General features: G+C 58.8%; 1 non-coding gene across 1 annotated transcript; it reads left to right on the top strand.

The window, feature by feature from the left end:
• Positions 1–4,406: 4,406 nt before the first annotated feature.
• LOC142792304 (small subunit ribosomal RNA) lies at positions 4,407–6,221 on the top strand. The gene has a single exon (XR_012890824.1). It is a non-coding gene; the product is annotated as a small subunit ribosomal RNA (ribosomal RNA).
• Positions 6,222–7,500: the final 1,279 nt, after the last annotated feature.

Below are 7,500 nucleotides of genomic sequence, written 5' to 3' on the forward strand. Positions count from 1 at the left end.
GTTCGGACTTAGCACTTTTTGGGCTGAGCCTGGCTGGCGGCCCACTCACTCGATCGCCATGTCTGTTTGCCACAGTCTTCCCGGTGGTGCCGCACCCGGGCTCGCCCCGGCAGACGCGTTTTTTTTTTCTTTCGCCCCGGCAGACGTGGTTCCCCCCCCCCTTTTCGCTCGCCCCGGCTGACGAGGTTTTCGCGCCGCCCCGGCTGACGCAGTTTTCGCGCCGCCCCGGCTGACGCGGTTTCGTGCCGCCCCGGCTGACGCGGTTTTCGCGCCGCCCCGGCTGACGCGGTTTTTGCGTCGCCCCGGCTGACACGGTTCGGACTTTGCACTTTTTGGCTGAGCCTGGCTGGCGGCCCACTCACTCGATCGCCATGTCTGTTTGCCACAGTTTTCCCGGTGGTGCCGCACCCGGGCTCGCCCCGGCAGACGCGTTTTTTTTTCCTTCGCCCCGGCAGACGTGGTCCCCCCCCCCTCCGTCTTTCTTTTTGTTTTTTTTTTCGCCGCGGCTGAAGTGGATTTTTCGGTGCCTCGACGCCCCGGTAGTCGCGGTTTTTCCGTTTCCGCACGGCCCCGGCTGACGCTGCTCGGTCACAGTCGCCTTTTGTGGTGATTGCAGACTTCTTGAGCGCGGGTGTTTTTTTTTTTGTTGTTGTTGTTGTTTTATTACGCATTCGCTCCAGCAGACGCTGTTTAGACTTTTTGTTTCCTCTTTTATCCTGCGACGAGGTGACGAGGTTTATTCGGTGCCCCGCCGCCCCGGCTGAAGTGATTTTTCCTGTCCCGTGCCGCCCCGGCTGACGCGGTTGGGACTTCGCGTTTGTTCGGCCGCCACGGGTTTTGGCGCACTCGCTCGGTTGCTTGTTGTTGCCACTTGTTGCGAACCCAGGTTTCTTGAGCGAGCGCGGGCGTTTTTTCTTCCTTTCTTTCTTTGTTCTATGTGTTAGCGAATCGGCCTTTAATATCACACGAGGACTCACAACCAACAATTTTCAGTTTGAAGTGTAAAAAATCTGCAGGTGTTGACGTAACTGACTTGCCCCGTACCCTTGAGTACATCCATGAAGTTCTCGTAGTACTACTAAATCGCATTATTCCAAGTGGAGAAATTCCCATAAACTTGCAAACCTCTACACGAAAATCGGTGCGCGTGATAAAGTTGAAAATTATCGTCCGATATCAAATGTGCCTTCTATAACACAAATTCTAGGAAAAAAAAAAACACTTGTTCGCCGTTTTCTGCGCCGTGACTGGCAGCACTCCGGCGAAGCGAAACGGGGTCGATTCGAGCACGATATCGGCGTCTTTCGACGTGCTCGCCGGCGACCGTCGCACGAGTACGTCGCACGAGCGCGTCTGCCGGGGCGCCGTTTGCGAAGCCGACGCAAAAGTGGGAACCGCCGCTCGGATGATCGCCGCTTTCGGCAGAGTGAGTGTTGGCACTCCGGGGAAGCGAAACAGCGTGAATGCGCCCACGAAATCGGCGTATTTTGAAGTGCCCGCCGGCGACCGTCGCACGAGTACGGTAAACCGCGTCAGCCGGGGCGTAGTTCGGGACGCCGACGAAAAAGTGGGAAGCGCAACTCGGATCTTCGCCGTTTTTGCAGGAGTGAGTGGCGGCCCTCCTGCGAGACCAAGAAGCATCGATTCGTGCACGAATTCGGCGCCTTTCGACGTGATCGCCGGCGACCGTCGCTCGAGTAGGGCAAACCGCGTCTGCCGGGGCGGGCTTCGGGACGCCGATGCGAAAGTGGGAAACGCTGCTCGGATGTTCGCCGTTTTTGGCCGAGTGAGTGCTGGCACTCGGGCGAAGCCAAACGGGGCCGATTACGGCACGATATCGGCGTCTTTCGACGTGCCCGCCGGCGACCGTCGCACGAGTACGGTAAACCGCGTCAGCCCGGGCGGAGTTCGGGACGCCGATGCGAAAGTGGAGAACGCCGCTCGGATCTTCGCCGTTTTTGGAGGAGTGAGTGGCGGCACTCCGGAGAAGCCAAGGAGCGCCAATTAGCGCACGATATCGGCGTCTTTCGACGCGCTCGCCGGCGACCGTCGCACGAGTAGGGCAAACCGCGTCTGCCGGGGCGGGGTTTACGACGCCGACGCAAAAGTGGGAACCGCCGCTCGGATGTTGGCCGTTTTTGGCAGAGTGAGTGCTGGCACTCCGGCGAAGCGAAAGAGCGCGAATGCGCCCACGAAAGTGGCGTGTTTGGACGTGCTTGACGACGACCACCGCAGGAAAACGAAAAACCACGTCAGCCGGGGCGAGCGACCCATGGCGGTCTGGGTGCTTATCGCTGCTATTATAGGGGCACCCCGGCAGACGCAAAAAAAAAAAAATTTTTTCGACATTCTTTTTTGCTCGTCGACCTCGGGTGACCCAGGTCGCAGTGGGAGCCGCGCACGAAAGCGGCGTCGCGAGACGGCTTCGCGGTCGCTAGTCGCACGAGCTCGGCAACCGCGTCTGCCGGGGCGGAGTTCGGGACGCCGACGGCTAAGTGGGAACCGCCGCTCGGATGTTCGCCGTTTGTGGCCGAGTGAGTGCTGGCACTCCGGCGAAGCCAAACGGGGCCGATTCCGGCACGATATCGGCGTCTTTCTACGTGCTCGCCGGCGACCGTCGCACGAGTACGGCAAAGTGCGTCTGCCGGGGCGGGGTTTGCGACGCGTACGCAATAGTGAGAACCGTCGCTCGGATGTTCGTCGTCTTTCGCCGAGCCAGTGCTGGCACTCCGGCGAAGCCGAACGGAGCCGATTCGGGCACGATATCGGCGTCTTTCCACGTGCTCGCCGGCGACCGTCGCACGAGTACGGTAAACCGCGTCAGCCGGGGCGGAGTTCGGGACGCCGATGCGAAAGTGGGAAGCGCCGCTCGGATCTTCGCCGTTTTTGGAGGAGTCAGTGGCGGCACTCTGGTGAAGCCAAGGTGCGCCAATTCGCGCACGATATCGGCGTCTTTCGACGTGCCCGCCGGCCACCGTCGCACGAGTACGGCAAACCTCGTCTGCTGGGGCGGGGTTTGCGACGCCGACGCAAAAGTGGGAACCGCCGCTCGGATGTTCGCCGTTTTTGGCAGAGTGAGTGCTGGCACTCCGGCGAAGCGAAAGAGCGTGAATGCGCCCACGAAAGTAGCGTATTTGGACGTGCTTGACGGCGACCGCCGCAGGAGTACGAAAAACCACGTCAGCCGGGGCGAGCGACCCACGGCGGTCTGGGTGCATATCGCTGCTATTATAGGGGCACCCCGGCAGACGCAGAAAGACAAAAAAAAAATGGGGACATGGCGTGCGTCACCGTGCGGCTTCGCAGCGTTGCCGAAGTCGCCGAGCCCTTCGACTGAGCCGAACGGCGGACAGGGAACGTTGGTCCGCCGTTCTAACCTGTCGGTGCCACGCCGAGACGTCGTTAAGGAAAACCGCGTCGTGGGCCTCTACGACGCCGTCGAGTCGTTGTACGTTTGGTGTCCAGCGTGTCGGCAGCGAGTAGCGGACACGTCGTTCACGACTTCGGTCTTTCGCAGTCGACGCGAACTTGCGGAGAGTCGTGGTGCCTCACGTTTTCGGCAGAAACCGCGGCGGAATTTTCCCGTGCGTGCGCGTACGACCTCGGTGCTGTGCCGTCAGCGTAGTGTTGCACAAACTCGTGGCCTACCCAAGGTGCGGTACGTTTGCGGCCGTATCCTCGGTGGGAATTTCGTGAGCAGGGTCGCAAATTCTACGACCTCTGCGGGTTTGAGAGCGACGTAGACTTGTGGCACGCTCAACGTGCCACACGTTTCGGGGCACACCCGCGGTGAAATTTTCTCGAGTACGCTCGTATTAGTGCCCAAGGAGGTCTGGGTACTTATCGCTGCTATTATGTGGGGGTTCTCGTGAGCGGCGTACGCGAAAGCGACCGGGTGTCTGATATGCGGCGGGCTTCGGCCTCGTCAAGCGTGTCCTCGGGTCTGCTCCAGGGGAATCCACGGCAGTCGTCTGCAGCCTCATCCGCTTGATGCGTTAGGGGCTGGTTTGTGGGACGGTGCCGTTTTACCACGATATCGAGGTGTGTTCCGTGTCGTCCTCGGGCGATTCAGATGCGAAAGCGCCGAAGACGCGGGCGTGACCCGTCGTCTGGCGGCTTTGCAGTCTCGGCTCCGTTGCTAGTTCCGGCCGGTCCACCGACAGTGCAGCGGGCTTGGGCAACCCGCACGGCGCGACCGAGTCGATGCAACGAAAAAGAGCGAGCATGAACGTGCTTCTTGCCGCACGGCTCCCACTCGTCTTTCGGGAAGGTTGTGCCGTAGCGAGCTCGAACGCCGTCATCTCGGAGTGCAAAATAAGCGTGTTGGGGCGCCTGAAGGTGGCCTCCGCCGCACACAGACTGCGTCCGGCCCGCCGAAGGCGAGGACGGACGCGCAGTCGAACGATTACCTGGTTGATCCTGCCAGTAATCATATGCTTGTCTCAAAGATTAAGCCATGCATGTCTAAGTACATGCCGAAATAAGGCGAAACCGCGAATGGCTCATTAAATCAGTTATGGTTCCTTAGATCGTTTCTTCCTACTTGGATAACTGTGGCAATTCTAGAGCTAATACATGCAGTGAGCCTGGAGCCCTTTGGGTAACGGGTGCTTTTATTAGACCAAGATCGATCGGGTTTCGGCCCGTATTGTGTGGTGACTCTGGATAACTTTGTGCTGATCGCATGGCCACGAGCCGGCGACGTTTCTTTCAAGTGTCTGCCTTATCAACTTTCGATGGTAGGTTACTTGCTTACCATGGTTGTTACGGGTAACGGAGAATCAGGGTTCGATTCCGGAGAGGGAGCCTGAGAAACGGCTACCACATCCAAGGAAGGCAGCAGGCGCGCAAATTACCCACTCCCGGCACGGGGAGGTAGTGACGAAAAATAACAATACGGGACTCTTTTGAGGCCCCGTAATTGAAATGAGTACACTCTAAATCCTTTAACGAGGATCAATTGGAGGGCAAGTCTGGTGCCAGCAGCCGCGGTAATTCCAGCTCCAATAGCGTATACTAAAGCTGCTGCGGTTAAAAAGCTCGTAGTTGGATCTCAGTTCCAGACGAGTAGTGCATCTACCCGATGCGACGGCTCGGACTGAACATCATGCCGGTTCTTTCTTGGTGCACTTCATTGTGTGCCTCGAGATGGCCGGTGCTTTTACTTTGAAAAAATTAGAGTGCTCAACGCAGGCGAGTCGCCTGAATAAACTTGCATGGAATAATAGAACAAGACCTCGTTTCTGTTCTGTTGGTTTTTGGAATACGAGGTAATGATTAAGAGGGACGGACGGGGGCATTCGTATTGCGGCGCTAGAGGTGAAATTCTTGGACCGTCGCAAGACGAACTACTGCGAAAGCATTTGCCAAGAATGTTTTCATTGATCAAGAACGAAAGTCAGAGGTTCGAAGGCGATCAGATACCGCCCTAGTTCTGACCATAAACGATGCCAACCAGCGATCCGCCTGAGTTACTCAAATGACTCGGCGGGCAGCTTCCGGGAAACCAAAGTATTTGGGTTCCGGGGGAAGTATGGTTGCAAAGCTGAAACTTAAAGGAATTGACGGAAGGGCACCACCAGGAGTGGAGCCTGCGGCTTAATTTGACTCAACACGGGAAAACTTACCCGGCCCGGACACTGGGAGGATTGACAGATTGAGAGCTCTTTCTTGATTCGGTGGATGGTGGTGCATGGCCGTTCTTAGTTGGTGGAGCGATTTGTCTGGTTAATTCCGATAACGAACGAGACTCTAGCCTATTAAATAGGTGCGGGGTTCCCAGCACCTTACAACCTTCTTAGAGGGACAAGCGGCTCCTAGCCGCACGAAACAGAGCAATAACAGGTCTGTGATGCCCTTAGATGTCCGGGGCCGCACGCGCGCTACACTGAAGGAAGCAGCGTGTCTTTATCCCTGTCTGAAAAGACTGGGTAACCCGTGGAACTTCTTTCGTGATTGGGATAGGGGCTTGCAATTGTTCCCCTTGAACGAGGAATTCCCAGTAAGCGCGAGTCATAAGCTCGCGTTGATTACGTCCCTGCCCTTTGTACACACCGCCCGTCGCTACTACCGATTGAATGATTTAGTGAGGTCTTCGGACCGATGTCCGGCGCGGCCTTTCGGTTGCGCCGGTCTGTTGGAAAGATGACCAAACTTGATCATTTAGAGGAAGTAAAAGTCGTAACAAGGTTTCCGTAGGTGAACCTGCGGAAGGATCATTAACGGATTGTGAAGGGTGAGCGCCTCAGCTGCGTCTGCGCCCGACACTTTCTGCCGCTGACCCCGTTTGGACGCGGGGTCGGCTTTTCCCCACGGGGCTGCCTGAATGTGGAGCGGCACCCCGTGACAAATTGTTGCGCCCAGCGGACGCCAACACCGCGACCTTGGACGGTCGGCCAGGTGGCGGACGCGGGTACAAACGGCGCAACGCACTCATAGGTCGGCTTTCGACCCGCCACTGCACCGTGGCTCGAAGCGCTCGAAATGCGCGACCCGACCGCTGCGGGACCGCCTAGTACTGTAAACAGGAGCGGCGGAGCGCGAACGGCGAGTCGTGGTTACGTCGGTAGAAGGCGAGGCTGCGCGTTCCCGAAACGCCAGCCGAGTGCCCTCCCGACCGTTCGAGCGTGCAAGAACGAGACCCGACAATCGCGCGGCGACTGCCAAGTACGAGAGGAACGGCACAAGCGTCGGCGGTCGGTCAAGGAACTGGCGATGTGACGGGTCCGCTGTGCACCAGTGCATACCGTCCCGCCGTCCGCGGCAAGCGCCTCCGCGTCCTCGGGTGACGGAGGCTGCCGGTCGGTTCTTGCAGGCGAGGGATCTCGCTGGCACCGGTTCGCGTTGACGCGCGGCCGGTCATGGCACGGCGATGCGACGGCCGAGGTGCGCAGTACTCGATGGAGGAACCGCACGCTCCGATGACCGTCCCGCCCTCCGCGGCGTATGCGTACCGACCGTAATGGTTGCAGCAGCGCCGGCCGGCTTTTGAATTCGCCACACGAAACACGGTGCGAGATCGCGGTTAGGGGAGCGTCGACGTTGCCAGGCGTTTTGCTTGCTGCCGAGGGAAAGGCGGCACGGCCACGTCGCGCTCGTCGCGATTAGCGGGTCTGCGCGCTTTGGGAAGGTGCCGCAACGACTTGCCGAAAGAGGAAGCACGGAAGAACGAGGGACTTGGACGTCCCGACAATTGAACGCACTTGCGGCCAGGCCCTTGCTGGCTTCGTTCTTCTGCCTCGAGTAGGCTCGTACGCGGCTCCGGCGCCGGAAGTGGTCCTTGGCACCGACTTCGGTGGACGTGGGAAGTGCCGCGCAAGTACGGCGCGCCTGGCTCCACCTGTTGGCTAAAGTAGGCAGCCGGATCGGCATTTTGGTGTGCGGTGGCAAACCGTGGATGCGAAAAAAGCTTGTGCGATTTCGTGGAACAAAAAGCGGGGGTCCCCCTTTTTATGCGGAGGAGACCGACCCGCCCGCCGTGGTGAACCGCGACGCCACGGT

The sequence above is a fragment of the Rhipicephalus microplus genome, unplaced genomic scaffold, assembly GCF_043290135.1.
Source record: "Rhipicephalus microplus isolate Deutch F79 unplaced genomic scaffold, USDA_Rmic scaffold_211, whole genome shotgun sequence".
NCBI classification, from domain to species: domain Eukaryota; kingdom Metazoa; phylum Arthropoda; class Arachnida; order Ixodida; family Ixodidae; genus Rhipicephalus; species Rhipicephalus microplus.